This window comes from Oreochromis niloticus, linkage group LG15 (genome assembly GCF_001858045.2).
Source record: "Oreochromis niloticus isolate F11D_XX linkage group LG15, O_niloticus_UMD_NMBU, whole genome shotgun sequence".
Lineage (NCBI taxonomy): Eukaryota > Metazoa > Chordata > Actinopteri > Cichliformes > Cichlidae > Oreochromis > Oreochromis niloticus.
Genome location: NC_031980.2, coordinates 32,453,954 through 32,471,133, shown reverse-complemented (window position 1 = coordinate 32,471,133; position 17,180 = coordinate 32,453,954). Strand labels below are relative to the sequence as shown.

At 39.7% G+C, this 17,180-nt stretch overlaps 1 protein-coding gene across 2 annotated transcripts in view; it reads left to right on the top strand.

Moving 5' to 3' along the window:
* Positions 1 to 1,177: 1,177 nt before the first annotated feature.
* The window catches only part of kank3 (KN motif and ankyrin repeat domains 3), a 36,262-nt gene continuing 20,259 nt past the window's right edge, over positions 1,178 to 17,180 (top strand). For both annotated transcript variants that reach the window (XM_013273707.3, XM_005454018.4), the window contains exon 1: positions 1,178 to 1,306. The gene's annotated coding sequence lies outside the window, so the exon portion shown is untranslated. The remainder of the gene's footprint in view (positions 1,307 to 17,180) is intronic.

The window sequence follows — 17,180 nt, the reverse complement described above, 5'->3', positions numbered from 1 at the left end:
GGCGACCTCATAGCTGCTATTGGAGCCCTTTCCTGGACAATTTGAGCACGAAAAAAAAATACTGTTGCTGACCCCGCAGGAGAGCTAGCATTTGCTTTAATTTCTGCTCTCGCTCAGCACCAGTGTAGGATGCATAGGCCTGATGTTTGGTTTCATAATGACGTCGTAAATTATACTCTTTCATAACTGCCACAGTTTCAGCGCAGATCAAACAGATACACTTCCCCATGAATTCTTTGAAGAAATATTCACTCTCCCACCTTGTCTGAAATTTTCTGCATTCACTTTTTATCTTTCGCTTCTTTGGTTCTGCCATGTTTAGTAACTTGAGAGTAAATTTCTTCTGTGATTGTCCTTTTTGGTGGAGCAACTGCCTTGATCAACAGCAGCTCCCCCTGGTGTTAAAACTAAGAAGTGCAATACACTCAAGCAAAAGTTGGAGTGCGGGCCATATTCTATTCAATTTATAAAATTACTTGCGGGCCAATTAAAACTGGACCGCGGGCCGCAATTGGCCCGCGGGCCGGACTTTGGACATGCCTGACGTACACTAATCGATACACAGCATGCTCACAGAAGATGATTTTCATAGGTTAAAAAACAAATCAAAACCCTGTAAGACAAGAAATAAACACCAATGATGCTTTTCAAAATCCTCATCACTCTGTGCATCCAACAAACACACAAGTAAACTGGTAGAAAGCAACGCATCAGTCATGATATAAGCAGTCGTGAGTTTGAATTATGTTTTTGTATGCTCTGTTGTGTGGAAAGAAAACCTGTTTGTTGCATTTATTTACTGATCAGACAATGATCTTTACTAAAAATCATGCTAATGTTAAACCTACTGTGATATTACAGTATCACTACTGCAAAATAAAATAATAAAATGCATGTTTTAGAAAGTCAATTTTACGATACAAAAGCATGAATGAATCAATAAATAAATTAAAAGTTCAATGCTCTAAATGTATTCATAATATCAGACAAACCTTTAGATAACTGAAACTGACAGGTCTGTCATTAGAGCAGCTTATACACAAGAGCTGTGATAGAAAGTGATTTAAGAAAATGAGATTAGAGATGTAAATGTATACAAGAGATAAAACAAAACCCTTCAGTAGTAGTTTTATTTTGAAATTCCAAATCGGAAACACATTTTAAACGTTTTCGGTAACTTGACCAAAAGGCTGGAGTTAGGGGGTAGGAGGTTTTTTTTCCCTCCCTCCTTCTCCTCCCAAACTTTTCTTACCTCTCTTGAAGTTATGACAAGCCTCAGTGTGACTGGACGGAGGGCAGCCACAAGGTAGGACAGCAGTGCCCGAGGGGGTCGATGGCTGTATTGATTAGCTGATTATTACTAATCGAGCCTCTGGCCAAAGTAGCTGTTTTATTAAACAGAGGGTGCTGCAAACTGTTCCAGTGGATTATTGATAATGTCTGATTTTGTGTTTGCCTCTGGAACCTTATATATAATATCTAAATTTTTTAATTATTTTAAATGCTCCCTTTTTAAAATTTAGAGTCTACTCAGATTCTATTTAGGTTTTACTGAACTGTCTGAGTGGACGTGGTTTGTACTGGCTCCCTCGCCACTAATTTGGCAAACTGAAAATAGTTTTTGTTTCCCAAACAGGGCTTTTCTCCCACCACTGCATTTGTTGTGAGAACCATTCACTTTAAAGCTGTGTTTTATTGCCTGTGGCTGTCTCACATTAGAAATGACGGGATTTAGGCCAGTGTTCTTCCAACAGCTGATATCTTTTGTGGTTTTCTTGTTGTGTTGTTGTTGTTATTGCTGTTGCTTTGACTTGTCAAACCTCAGACGAGCCACTTCAGTGCGCATCTCCTTTTACACCTCTTCCTGCAGAACACACTGCAGCTTCTTCACATGTGAAGCAAACTAAATGTAGCTTCAGTAAAGAAGGGAACATCTTTCTGTGCCAGACATTGTTGTGGGAGGGGTGAGGCTGCTTTATAGGACGGAAATCCCCCTCCATCCCAAGTCAGCACCCCCAATATCTGTCTCCCTGGCTGCTTTCCTGTCTTATAATAAAGTGCTGTGATTCCAGTGTCTGGTTTGCTCTGTAGCTTTGCTGGCTTCATCAGCCTCTCACTATGAATCACTTGGGATGATGGACGGCCTGCAGCCACAGCTCCGGATGTTTAGCTTGAAAACAGCACTGCCTTAAAAAAAAATTCCTAAGTGGCAGCGCTGTTGGGGGCGTGTTACATTAAATACCAGTGAGGTGATGAAATATTACCCTCGGAGGCTCTTTTTCCTTTTTTATTCACACATCCATGAATTTGAAGGTTTACAAGACAATAAAAACTTTTGCTGCATTTCTTTTCGATACAAAGACACAAGTTTTTACAACTTGACTTTGATCCTTCATCCCAACAGAAGAAGTGCACTTTATGTTATAAAGTTATTCAGCGGCTAAAGAATTGTGTTGCTGTATCACCTGTATTAATGAAACAGGAAGTGCGTATTTAAGCTTTTGGTTAAAGTGATTAACGCCACTACTATTTAAAAACAAGGTCCGCATACCCACAGCTTCATTTACCCTAAGACTGGCAGTCAGTGTGGCAATGCTGCATATTATGTTGCAGGTCCTGTATGTAACATTGTATTTTTGATACTTTTGAGATGTTTTGAGTTTATATGGCTGCTATCTTGACAAAGTCCCTTTTGTAAAAGAGATGTTAGCTCAGTGGTTCTGCTATATTAATAAAGTGCTGACTGTGGTATTAATGCTCTGTCTTTAAAATCTGATCAGTTGTTTTTCCACTGAATCCATAATTAGATGTGCATAAGACTGTTAGTACTATAGAGCAAGAATGGAGGTTTTCGAACTATGTGAGCTTGAAGTCAGAGTTTTCCGTTTCACCAAAGAGTCTGTCCTTACCTGGCCAAATCACCATGCAACTTATGCCGAACACATAACGTAGTTCTACTCTGCTAAGTCTCTTTTGCACTGCTGGATGTGCAGCTACTAGAAAACAGAACACTCACCGAGAATAGCTGTTTGGTCAGTAAAATTAATTTCACTTTGATTTGCCGACAAACTAAAGTGATCTCCACGTCTCCTTTATTAGGCTGTGGGACGGTAACCTTGATTAACCTTGTTTAAATGGATCCAGTTTAAAGTTTCAGAGCTCTAATGTGCGGCCATCGTGTTAGAAATAAACCGCAGCACAGAGAGGTCAACCTTAAAATAATTAACTTGAATTAAAATGTTTATTTCAGCTCTCAACTCCATTCAATTACATTTTATTGATAAAGCGCCAAATCACAACAACTGTTGGCTCAAAGAGCTTTATACTTTTCTTATTTATAAAGAAAAGAGAGAAAACCCAACAATTAACGCAAGCACTTTGGCAACAGTGAGAAGGAAAAACTCCCTTTTAACAGGAAGAAACCTCCAGCAGAGCCAGGCTCAGGGAGGGGCGGCCATTTTCCACGACTGGTTGGCGTGAAGGGAGGCAGACAGGACATGACTCGGTGCACTAAATCCTCAGATTATTAATCTATAATTTAGATTTTTATTATAATTTTATCATCACCATCTTATAACGTCTGTTATTGGAGAAGGTGGCGCTCACAGGGAGCATTTTGTGCAGAAGATGAGTGGAGTGACCTGTAAAACACCCTTTTTCATGAGCGCACACACAGACCCTGAAACGGTGAGCACGTCTGAAGACAGCAAGTGGATAACCACCATCGTGATAACACCAACTGTCTTATCTTCAGCTGTGGTTTTAGGTTTTGTCGAGCCAGCTAATGCAAAGAAAGCCTTGCTGTGATGACCTTTGTTTGTAGTATTAAATAAGAAATCTCTGCAGATCCATCTGTGGCTCAAACCCAGAGACATGTTTTGATTTTCTGGCCTTTTTGAGATCCTGTTGTTTTGCAGTGAAGAGTGCTTTGTGCTGCCATCACTCACCATCTCTCTCTCTCACACACACACACACACACACGCACACACACACACGCACGCACGCACGCGCGCACGCACGCACGCGTCATGAATGTCATGGACGTTCTTTCAGTCAGGATGTTGTCGTTATGTTGCGCGTCATGGGATAAAACAATTTGTTGCCTGTCTGGGAACGATGAGCTCAGCAGAACAGGAATCATGCGATGAGTAGGTGAAGCTGTGCAGCGGCTGGTGCTCGCTGGCTCGTCGTTGTCATGAATTCTGGATAATGTAACTTTTTTGGATTTCTTGTCCAGTCGTCAGCTCTCCCTTAATTAACTGACGTGGGAGTAGGAAGAAAAAAAGGTGTGTGCTCATTTATTGGTTTGGGAGTGAAATATAGCAGCCATATGGATTAACAGACTAAATATCAGGGCTCCAGAAAACTGAAATCAAAGAGGCAGTTGCAGTAAATACATCCTTAAGTCTCTGGATGAAGGGTTAGAGTGAGAAATTGATGGGGGCGATGAGGAGAAGCTCCTCAGAATTTGTGTTAAGCTCTTAATAACTTTGTGGCGCTCTCTCAGGGGAAGCTGTCTTTCTGCAACAGGACCCTGGGGTTTGACTTACTGCTGCCACCTCAAAAATAGCTTGGCAGTAAGTCTACTTGGAGGAGTCAAGAGGTCACTGTAACACTCTTGATACTCAGTGACAGTATTATATATATAAATATAATATATATATTTTAATAAACACTGCCTTCCTAATTAATGCATTCCTGCCTGATTTACACCTCGGAGCTGACGGAGAACAGTTTATTAAATTAGATCTAAATTGCATTTGAGTGTGTGCTCATGAGTCCTGCTGCTTGATAAAGTACATGTGGTCGTATTTTTAGCTTTATTACAAGTGGCTTTAATTTTAGCAGGCCAGTGCACTGCGGTGACATGATGCAGGCAGGAAAAAGAAAGCTGGACGCAGCAGTGTCAGGACAAGTAAAAAATAAAACTGGCATATTCTGACCGGGCCACGTACTGAGATACAACCACCGCAGCAAGACTGGGCTATAAATCAATACTTCATTCGCTGTTGTTTTCCTTCGCATTTTGTGCCACATTCAGGTCAGATTTTGGTAATGGTAATTATGAGATCTAGACTTCTAAAGTAATAATTATGACTGGGAAACAGACTTTTCTGACATCTCTGTTTATATATACCCAACTTGGTGCTGAGATAGTTTCATCAGTGTGGTATTTTTAAGCTCCAGAAACTGTAATCGCACAACTCAACGAAAGACGTTTTCTTCTATCCTTTTGTGGATCGACTGACCCCATCGCCCTTATGTGCAGAATTCAATTTTTGTATTGGTCTGCCCAAATCACGGAACTCTAAACAAACCAGGCTAGTAAACAAGAGACCACTGTGTGCCTCGCTGAACTTGGTATTGAATTTCAGATTTTTATGCAGGCCTAAATAAGTAGTTTCCTCTTGCATCCATTTTTTTTAAGTACCATTGATTGAGTTAAAGGGAAATTCAGTCATCATCAGTCTCTATTCAGTCTCTCTGCAGGTTTGTGGGAGTATTACTGCTTAACTTTTTTGATTGAAAAGATCCAGAACTATGCCCATAAAGAGCAATTAAAAAAAAAAAGTGGCTCCTTGTGAGGGACTGGGAGTGCTCCAGCAGTACAGCTAAAGTGTGTCCGGAAAGTATTCAAAGCGCTTCCCTTGTTCCATATTTAGTCATGTTACAGCCTTATTCCAAAATGGATTAAACTTATTTTCCCCATCAAAATTCTACGCACAACACCCTATAACGACAAAGTGAAAAACATTTGCCTGAAATGATTGCTAATTTATTAAAAAAAATAAATATATATATATAGTTATATAATATTTATAAGTATTCAGAGCCTTTGTTCAATACTTTGTTGAAGCGTCTTTAGCAGCAATTGCTGTCTCAAGTCTTTCTGAGTATGATGCTACAAGCTAGGCACACCTGCTTTTGGGCAGTTTCTCCCTATCTTCTGTGCAGAATCTCTGAAGCACCATCAGGTTGGATGGAGAGCGTTGGTGCACAGCCATTTCCAGATCTCTCCATAGATGTTCAGTATGGTTTAAGTCTGGGCTCCTCACAGAGTGGTCCCAGAGGCATTTCTTTGTTATCTTGGTTGTGTGCTTAGGGATAGAATAGAATAACCCTTTAATTGTCCCACAAGGGAAATTTGGTGGAGCTGCTGATACTGGCTGCCAGCTTGGAGCGGCAAAGGAAGTAGGATGTTATCCTGTTGGAAGTTCAAACCCTAGATTGAGGTCCAAGGTACTCTGGAGCAGGTTATCATCAAAGATATCTGTTAATTGCTCCATTTATCTGTCCCTTGACTCTGACTATTTTCCCAGTTCCTGCTGCTAAAAAAAACATCCCCATAGCATGATGCTGCCACCACCATGCCTTCAACATGCTTTATAGGCCTGGTGATGAACAGTGTCTGTTTAGGTGTGATGCTTGGTGTTCAGGCCAAAGAATTCAATCTTTGTTTCATCAGACCAGAGAACTGCTAATGTAGTACTAAGGGGCCCAAAGTGTGCTGAAAAAAATATATTCCTTACACCGTTACACCAGCACCACCAGCCTGAGGGACTAAACAATACAAGGCGGGATTAAGCCATGATTTCAAGTTGTTTGGACCAAATTCTGATCCTGACTGTCACAGCAATTCTCAAGAGACCAGGCAACATTTTTCCAATGTCCTGTTGTCCAATTTTGGAGAATTGAAGTCTCGATTTCCTGACCGTAGCTGGCAGGAGTGGCACCCAGTGTTCTCTCTTTTGCTGCTATAGCTCATCTGGTTGTAACAAGTAGTTATTTGAGTTACTGTTGCCTCTTACCAGAAAATCCCAGAAAAGCAGAAGTTTTAGGAAAATACTTTGACCAGCTTACCTGGCACCAGCAACCATGCCACGTTCAAAGTCACTTAAATCACTATTCCTCTACATTCTGATCCTCAGTTTAAACTTCAGCCGGTCATCTTAAATATGTCTATATGACTAAATGCATTGATTTGCTGTCATGTGATTGACTGGTTAGATATTTTACATTAACAAGCAGTTTAACATCTAATGAAGTGTTCAGTGAGTGCATATCAAAAATCTACTCTGAAATATTTGGTAGTCTTACCCTTACTCCCATGCATGGAATTTCCATAACAATTAGCATGCATCCAGGCTTTTAATATATATATGTATATATATATATATATATATATATATATAGATATAGATATAGATATATATATATATAGATATATAGATATATATATAGATATATATATATATATAGATATATATATAGATATAGATATATATAGATATATATATAGATATATAGATATATATATATATATATATATATATATATATATATATATAGATATATATAGATATATATATATATATATATATATATATATATATATATATATATATATATATATATATATATATATAGATATATATATATATATATATATATATATAGATATAGATATAGATAGATATAGATATAGATAGATATAGAGATAGATATAGATATATAGATATAGATATATATAGATATAGATATATATAGATATAGATATATATATATATATATATATATATATATATATATATATATATATATATATATATATATATATATATATCTATATATATATTGTATATATCTATATCACGACTAAAGCACTTTCTGGATGGATGCAAACTGCATTTCGTTGCCCTGTACCTGTGACGTGTGCAATGACAATAAAGTTGAATTCTATTCTATTCTATTCTATTCTAAAATGGAAATGAACACTTTATGCTAAAGGAAACAGTAGGTCTAAAGAACATTGGATTTCTGCATTCGGATCTAGATTTTAAAAGGTAGAAACACATATTGTAACAGTATTGGTGTTATTGAAGAAGTCTGAAGCGTCTTTCTGTGACTCTCAGATATTTACAGGAATCAAGAGCAGCTCTGTTTCTCATAATTGTATTTGCCTCAATAGTCTCGGGATCATGAGTCATTTACTTAAAACAATTTCGGGAGCTCATGTCCAGTTTTTGAGCTAATTGTACCGAGATTGAGTTTGCATTATATTGTTATCTCGAGATGTCAGACAGTTTTAAAATCATGGCTTTGCAGAAATTTAACTTGATCAGCTTAACTTAATCATGTTGAAACTTGTCGACGGTCCATGTCTGCATATTTTCATTATCGTCATTCCTTGTTAAATGAATTCAATCATTTGTGATCTTTCCTTTTGATACTGAATAATGCTGCCCAGCTATTCGTTACGCACAGGCTCATGAATGATATGATGTAACCAACAAAACTCAATTATCTTGAAAAAACGATGAAGTTCCGATCACGAGGGAAGGCGGTTTGATAATTTGGGACATCTTGTAATAATGGCTTGTACGTGATGAAGACAAGATAATTGAGCTAGGTTTGGATCAGAAGAAAATCTCAAGATAACAGATTGTATCTGTAGTGAGGGTAAATGCCTGGAGTATCAGACAATGTAATGTATGTCTTCTCTTATTTAGAAAAATGGATATAAAGATAAAATGAATGTTGCTTTCTGACCTTCCAGCCTGTATGTGGCTCTGATAGGACTCTGATCCTCAGGCCTGTCGGTTTCCATAAAAGAAATCTTAAAAAAAGGTCAAGTATGAGGTAAATGTATGTATTCTAAAAGCCTCAGCTAATATGTATATATAGATATAGTCTTTATAGTCCATCCACTTGTTCACAATTAAGGTAATGTTTGCCTGCATAGATCTGATTCTGCCATCTGAACAAATGTGAAAGTCGTGTCATAGAAATGCCAGTGAGGTCTACCACTGTGGTCCAATCAGACGCTCCTCCCTCTCCTATCTCTGCAGTCTGAGAAGCACTCAATGAAAAACAGGCTAAAAATACCAACATCAGCTCAAGTACTAGCAGGGCAGCACTGGGAAAGTCATCAGACTCTGTCCACTAACACCAGGGTGGGAAAACTCCAAATTTACCGAAGACTGGCTGCAAATTTGTAAAGTCTTTACTCAGCCACTGGCCATCATTCAGGGTTTTTTTCACTTAACCGGTTGGTAGAGTGAGAATGGATTTAATGCTTGTGGAGTGAACATCTAAAATATCAGATCTCTCAAAGAACCAAACCACAACTGCTTTTGGAAATTTAGACACAACTTTCAAATTTTTGACCGAACAATAAACGCCCTGTTCGACAGGAAAAAATATGTTGGTACTTTCTCTGACGCCATCTCCCCAATTCTGCCTGACAAGCGTCTCTAAGTGTGAAGTGGGAGCGAGGTCACCTCTGTTCAGCGGTTCATAGTGGAACAAATGTTGTGTTTAGTATTAAGGTGACTGTGAAAATGTACCCCTGCCCTGTGAAGCCACTAAATCATATAAAAAGATTTAACAAGGCTCCAACACTCCATGTTCCCTTCCTCATGCCGTTACAAGAGATGCAACTAGACTTTATGGTCTATTTAATCCCTTAATACATTTCAGTCCTGAGACAAACTCACTCTTGCTGCCCCATCATTAGTTGGTTAGTCCCATCATTACCAGTGCCACTATGTTCTTTAAAATAGTTTACAGGTTAAAACTGATGGATGCTTTCAACTTGGTTGTTATTTACAGATTAGTCTTCTTTATTTTAATCTTTTTAAGCATATTGGTTGCTAGTCTTCCTGAAATCTGATCTGGCCATATCCAGCAGCAAGATTTATCCCAATACCCTGAAAATTACACTAGTGTGGGCACCCTAAGCTATCATCCACCTCTACAGTCTAACCATCCATAACTTCACCTTCCTGACTAACCCAACGTACCTGCACTAAGGTGGATAAAACCATCTTTTCCTCCTCTGATCTGGCTTTTGTCCCATGTATGGTAGCATTTTTCTCCCCCAGAAAATCTCTTTGTGGAGTTTACATGTTCTCCATGTGCTTGCATAGGTTCTCTGCAGGTACTCTGGCTTCCTCCCAAGGCCTAACACAGTGTCATGCTTGGGGTTAGGTTAATTACTGATTCTAAACTGGCCACAGGTATGTGTGAGAGCGTGAGTGGTTGGTTTGTTAGCTGTGCAATAGACCGAAGATCTGTCTAGGGCATGTACCCCACTGGATAAGCTCCAGTGCCCCCTCCCCCCGTGATCCTGAAGTTGATAAGCAGAAGAATATTGTTAGATGGAGAAAATCTGTTTTCTAGTAAAGTGTGGAAATATGAAACCCCTTCTTGCTAGTGCATTGTGGAAACTACTCTTTAGCATATTTTCACAATGAAGAGGCAAATGGGAAACATGGAGTAAACAAAACAAGACAATGTAAGCAAACCATATCTTGCTGGCCTCAGCAGGATTGTGGTAATATGGCACTCACTGAGTCATCCCCAGACTGAGCTTTGTAGAAATTGTTTCATATAGATGAAAAAACAAAAAGTTGTTTTCTTGAACAAAATTGAGAAAAGAAAAAAAGACACATGGTGGAAACATTCTGCCAACTTTAAACTTGCTGGAAACACTTAAAGACTTAATCCTAAGTTTTAAGTTGCTTGGTGACAAATGGGTCTCCAGATGTGAACAAGTCAGCACGGGAAAAACCAGCCAAAGATGCAGATCAACAATCCCAGCTGTGCAGAGAAACAGCCAAGCAATCAAGAACAAGAGCAATTTTCCAATATTTTCAACATATCATATTTTAGGTTCACTGTCTGCAAATATCTCTCAAAACTAGGTCTGAAAATGTAGCTTAATTGGACAGTTTTTGAGCCATACACTGGAAATAAACAACATACTATCCTCACATACTTATTGAGATTTCTTACGTGACGTCACTCGGACATTGCTTTAAAGTTGTCCATAATATTGTACTTGATACAGCTATTTGTTGTTCAGGAAATGTGTATTCTCCCAGCGATTGGAAGGGTTCCTGGAGGCTGCTGGCTCCTGCTGGAAGAAGGTACTGTAGTCTTCAAAGTAAAGTTCTGCCTTTTAGCTATAGCGCTAAGACATAACTTTTACTTTGGAGGCAAATCTCCATTTTAGGTTTGTGTTGCACTTTTCACAGTTTCACTACAGCTCAGGGAACAGCTGGCCGCTGTTTGTAGACAAGTCTGTCACTTTCATTCAATCTGTGATCGCAGCAATAAGCTAACGATCAAAGCAATCACAAGGAGGATTGACCCAAATGGTTGGAATGCACATTTTTCTCTAGTGACAGGTGATTGCCATCTGGGCACTCACTGGTCTGTATGTCTGTCTCACTGGACCTTCAGCAGTCATTTTCTTAGTGACTGCCATCAACCTCCACCAGCATAGTTTTGTCCTAACAGCCGATGGTTGCCAGATGGTTGTTAACCATTTTCTAGCCCTGTGTGTCTGGGGTCTTATTCACTTCAACCTACACTGTCAGCATCATTGTCACACATCCAAGTTAAAATCATGTGGTTACTCTTTAAAAAAAAAAAATTGCATTGTTACTAAACCACAATAATTCAAAGGGTGAACACAGTTTGACGTCTTCAAGTGAAAAATTCATAGAAAATAAACAGATTTCAATGATCTATCTTTGTTAATCTAGAGGTTTTGATACTTTTGGATCCAAAAATGTTTGGTAGTTTTCTCATGCTGTGTCACAAATGGTTTATAGCTAATTTATAGAGTTTTAATAATCAGGTCTTGTACCAAAAGGATGGCATAACTTCAGTAAGTAAAAAAACAGACTTTCCTTGCCTAAAATCACCTTGCAGATTGCCTCAGGGTCAGCCGCAGGCCATCAATATGTTCGGTGCAATTTCATGATCCCTGCATGATGTCCAATTGCATCTTAGTGCGACTACAGCCATAAAGAAGGAGCTAACTGAATCACTGCATTACGGAAAACTGAATTAGAGCCCACAAACATGTATTTTCCACAGGAGCAGCCCAAAGCAGATGAAAGTGTATAGAGAGACATTTCATAGACAGTGCATCCTCTGCCTTGTCATTATACCGACCCGCTCCATCAACAACATGCAGAACTATCATAATTTCATCCAGTGAAGGAAATGATAACAGTATGGAGTGTGTTTTAGTAGATTCTGGGCATGAAGCAACAAACACTTGACATCTGGTCTTGTTCTGTAGTTACGACAATTAAACATCTGGAGGCTCCAGTAGCTACTGTTGTGAAGGAGACAAATGGGTCACAGTCTCCTCTTAAACTCAAATCTGTGGACCAGATATCTGGGTCAACTGCAAAAAGGCTTTTAGAGATGTCAAGAGCTGTTTTATTTTCACTGTTCACTTGGCTAGAATAGCAAAGGGCTGAATGGATTACAAAAAAGGGAAATGCGAGAGCGACAGACCTGCAGTTTACATGGAAATAATGTGGCTGATTATTGACCCAGATACAAGATTCTACAAGGATTCAGTCTGTTATGGTGGGGAGAGTTTGTGTCACCACAGAGGGAGAACAAGGCGTGTTCGGTCTGAAAGGCAACGTGACGTCACAGCTGGAAACTGGCTGATTGAGGGAAACTTGACTTATGAACGCTGCTTTGTTTTAAGGACGGGCTGACTGGTGCTGCTGCTGCTGCTGGGATACAAAATGGGTGCGGTGCAGGAAGTGTATCTAGTTGTGCCAATACCATCATTGTTTCAGAAATAAACATGCGACATTTATTAATAAGAGATGGGGTCTTAAATCTTTGAAAGAGGAAATCGGCTGGATGATCAACATAAAACGATAGCAATCTGTGGTAGGTCCGTCCAAACGGCCCAGACTCTCTCACAGATTGGTTTAGGTGTAGCCGACATGACAAAAGGAGAGCCTTTGGTCGAAAGGATGTATCTAAAAGAGGTGAAAGTCTTAACAGGATTTCTGTAGGTGACCTACTGGAGCTGACCCTTCCATCACTCATGCAGGTCTCATGAAGTGCTGGGACCATTGTGAAGTTGTTTCGCAGTCAAAAACACCGCCTAAGCTAATAAAATAATCTATTTGCTTTTTCACTTCAATTATATTGGAATTTCAAAGAAATCCAAAATCAAGAAACCAAGAGAGAAAAACCAGTACTCATGCCCTGTATTATTGAAGAAAAAGTCCCTATTAATATGCACTCCGCGTTTACAAACATTTCGGAAAGAATGGGTCATCCCAAAGGGCTGCAGGCACGATGACCGAGTAGTCATTCCTCTTACTTAATCTGCTTAAAATCCACCATTTTTGGCATATGCATAGTTGGTGTATTGTACCAACCGAAATGTACATCACTTGGACCTGAGCAGGCCCTAGTGGACTCGGGGATGCGAAAAGTATCATAATTTTTCCAGGATGCTGCTGCTGCAGTAAGCCAGTTGGTGAAATTTCTTCCATCCTACATATTCAGTGATCAACAGTAAGTAGTACTACTCCAAAGTGGATGTGTTTAGGAATTCTCAGCAACTACATAAAGTTACAGAGTGGGGTGTGTAACAGTTTCCAACACTCTGCAGACTCGGGAACTGCAGAGCTCCAAACCACCTCTGCTATTAACATCAGCACAGAAACTGGAAGCACGCGGCGATGCAGCTCCTGCAGGTGGCCCAGTACTTTGGTGGATATACGTTATACGGACAAACTTATCCACCAATCAATATAATTACTCCAGAAAAGTGAAAACCAGACACAGCATCCTGATAAAATCACAAGCAATCGTTTAATTATCATTACATCAGGAGTTCAGGTAGAAAAAATTTGCCGTTGTGCTTGTATTAGATTCCCTGTGTTCAATCTCAGCTTCTCAGGTAACTGAGTTTGGCCGAAGGAGATGAGAAGTCGAGGGTGCGTAATAAGAACCAGTACAAAGTCGTGATCAAGTCATCTTGTATAAACTTCATGAAGTAATAGTCCCGACCAGTTTGAGAGTCGGTAAACAGTCTGTATTTTGTCCTTGCATTTGGAGTGACAATGTCCAACAAACCATAATGTTAACGCTTTTAAGGAAGCCTAAGGAAGCAGGACACGGTGAGGTATTTAAGACATCACAGATGGATGAGGAGTCAGTGGGAAGAAGAAGTCATTATTGGATGCCACCATCTGTGGACAGTGGCCACCCTCTCTCCTTTATTCAGCAGGATCTCTTCAGCTTCAGATCCACCGTGGGAGCGGCTTCGGCTCTCCATGTTCAAAAGTCAAGTGCCGCACTTCCCCCGCGACATTGCCAAATTCACTTTGTGACTTTTTGAACCTGGACATGGGGGAGGAAAAAAAAAAGGCAAGGAGCACGAAAGGGAGTGGAGGGTGAGGGGGTGGGATGATCTGAAGAAAACAACCAGGCCTCAGAAAACTTTTGGAAAACAGCGTCACAACCAAAGAGGCATAATGCCTCATTGTGGAGGCTGAATGTGCATGATTGTGTTTGCTGGAGAATCTGGAAGGAAGAGGGAGGGGGAGGTGGGACGCATGTGATGTTTGAATTCAACCTGATTGTGATTTTTCAAAAAAATAAAACTTTTTTTTTTCTGTACACAACAAGATGTGATTGAGGTGAACTTTATGACACAGGAAATGGCATCTGGCGGCAAAAATCCTGCACAGAGGTGACTGTGTGTCACCGTGAGGGAGAGCGCGCACAAACACTTAAATGCTCGAGTTCTTGCCAAATGTGATAACATGTTACCTAACCTCAGTGTGATGCATCATGTGATGGCGGATTCAGTGCTGGTGTTGGTGGCAGGATATCGCTTTGTGTGTATGTGTTTGTTCAGCTCTCAGTTTTTGCTTGTCGTATGCTTCGTGCTTTCCTGCTGCCTTCAGGAAGCAGCTTTCAGGACGGCCTGATGGGTTTCCTGGCAGGACCCTCTACCCCCCTCCCAGTTCCTACTGGGAGACAATAGGAGGTCTCACAGGGCATGGAGGTGTGCGGTGGTGGGAATTTATTGGGGGAGTAGTGGGCTTCCCTTCAGGAAACTGTAGACTTATCCAAGCAGCAGAGAGGCCTCTTGTGTGTGTATGTGTTGAGCTTCATTTTAGTTTCTGTTCAGCCTAAATATCCTCATGAAGATGAGGACTCCTGTGAAAGAGATTAAGCTCAGGATTAGCAGCTGGCTTTAAATTTCAGATTATCAGATTGGAAGTAAAGATTCTGAAAACTGACTTGTAAACTTCTTAGAAAGAAACTCTCTAAATTCAGAGTTGATTCTTAAATGGTAATTACAGAAACTCTCACCTCTATTTCAGAAGCTTAAGTTTTTATTAATGTCCTATGAGCTTTGTTTAAAGACATGGAGTGTAAAATCTCATAGATTGAATGTTGCAGTCAACTGAGCTCTGTTTTCTTACTTGTTCCAATTCAAGTGCATAATCCTAGCTGCGGTGGCTGCTGTAGGACAAACAACGCTGGGGTCCATTCATCTGTAGTAAGGGCAGGCTGTCAGTCCGCTGGTTAACTCAACCGGGTGTCCACGTTTATTTACTGTAGATGAGGCTGTAAAACTTAACCATGACAGCAATACTCAGGTCAGTTTCTGAGGAGATCTTGAACTTTTATGTTGGGAAGCGCTGCTATTTTTGCTGCTGTTAGCCTCTGTTAGCTGCTGTTAGTGATTGTTTTGTTTTTGTTTTTTTTGAAATGGCTCTAACATTGTTAGATGCTTAGTAAATAAATTATATGATGTGAGAATGTAATCAAAATGTTTTTCAGAGGGAAAGCGTGATTATAGGATATTCAAACATAACATTAGCAGGTTTTAAGCTAATGTTAGCTTAAAACCTGCTATTGTTGTTTAACTGGCTTGTTGTCAGCTGTCCAGTGATGTCTAATCTGATAACAATTTGTCAAGTAATTTCTGCAAGTTTTTCTTGTTTTAGAGCCCTGACTTCAGTTCATGAGATGAGGCTTAAAGTGAGGAGAAAAAGGATGAGGTGTTGATGAGGGTGGAGACGGAGAAAAAAAATAATGAGCCCTGGAAGATGGCTGCCCCTCCTCGAGCCTGGTCTGCTGGAAGTTTCTACCTGTTAAAAGGGATATTTTCCTTCCCACTGTTGCCAAGTGTTTGCTCATAGGGGCCCGTCTGATTGTTGGGGTTTTCTCTTCATTATATTGTACCTTACAATATAAAGCAGCTTGAGGCGACATTTGTTATTTGGTGCTAAAAATAGACTAATGAAAACTGCTGACAAATATCAGGCAGTACGATTCAATTATTATATTCATGGATGTATAGAAAGTTTATTTGTTACCTTCAAACAAGGAGGTAAATGAATTCTAAGCAGCTCTTTTACTCTAGACTATTCTAGCTGTGTCTGCAATTATTTAGTGATATTATCCTCAGGAAATGCAAGTTCTTTTGAATCTACAAATGCCTGTAATGCAGTGTAAAAATGCACAGATTAATGGATCAAAATTTAATCCAAACCTCATGAAAGTTAAATTATATAATGATAAGTGTATGGTATCCATTCTGGGGTGGATGAGTGTGCGTCTGGTTTGTATCTTTGCTTCTATTTGTCTGTACGTCTTCACATTTCTCAATGAGTTTTTTTCTCATGCAAATCAGTCAGACTGTACAAGCTACTGTCAGGGAGAGGATGTTGGCTTTCGTCCCCCTCGTCATCAGTCTGGTCGTGTCTCCTCGTCTCTCTCCCTTTTTCTCTCACAGGCCTCCCTTCTCGGGAAAAGGGTGGCATTGGGGATGAGGTCATTCTTTCAAAACATGGCCCCCGATTCTCCAACCAACATGTTTCCTCCTCCATGAACTGGACTGACCAGTGTTCCAGTCCTCGTTAATAACACATCTACGAGTGTGTGCTGGGATTACAGGATACCTCTCCTCTCATGTTCCATGTTTTATGAAGGGCAAAAAATGCAGCAATATTATTCTGTATTTTCCATTTTTGTTGTAGCTTAAAGGTAACTAACATGCTGAGTTGTGTATCCAGTGCAAAGAAGCTCTGACTGATGCAATAAAGCAATTTTGGGAAAGTATACGATTTTAATCATTATTTTGCTAAGTGGTTACAACTTGAGTCCTAGTTTTTTTTCATTCAGTTAAATTCAGTTACAGTTGATTTATATAGCTCCAAATATGTGCTTTATATTGTAAGCTAAAGACTTGTACCACAGAGAAAACCCCTAAAATCAAACAACTCCCTATGAGCAAGTACTTGACGGCAGTGGGTAGGAAAACGTCCTTTTTAAGAGGAAAAAAAAATCAAACCAGTCTTGGGGAGGGGCAACCATCTGCC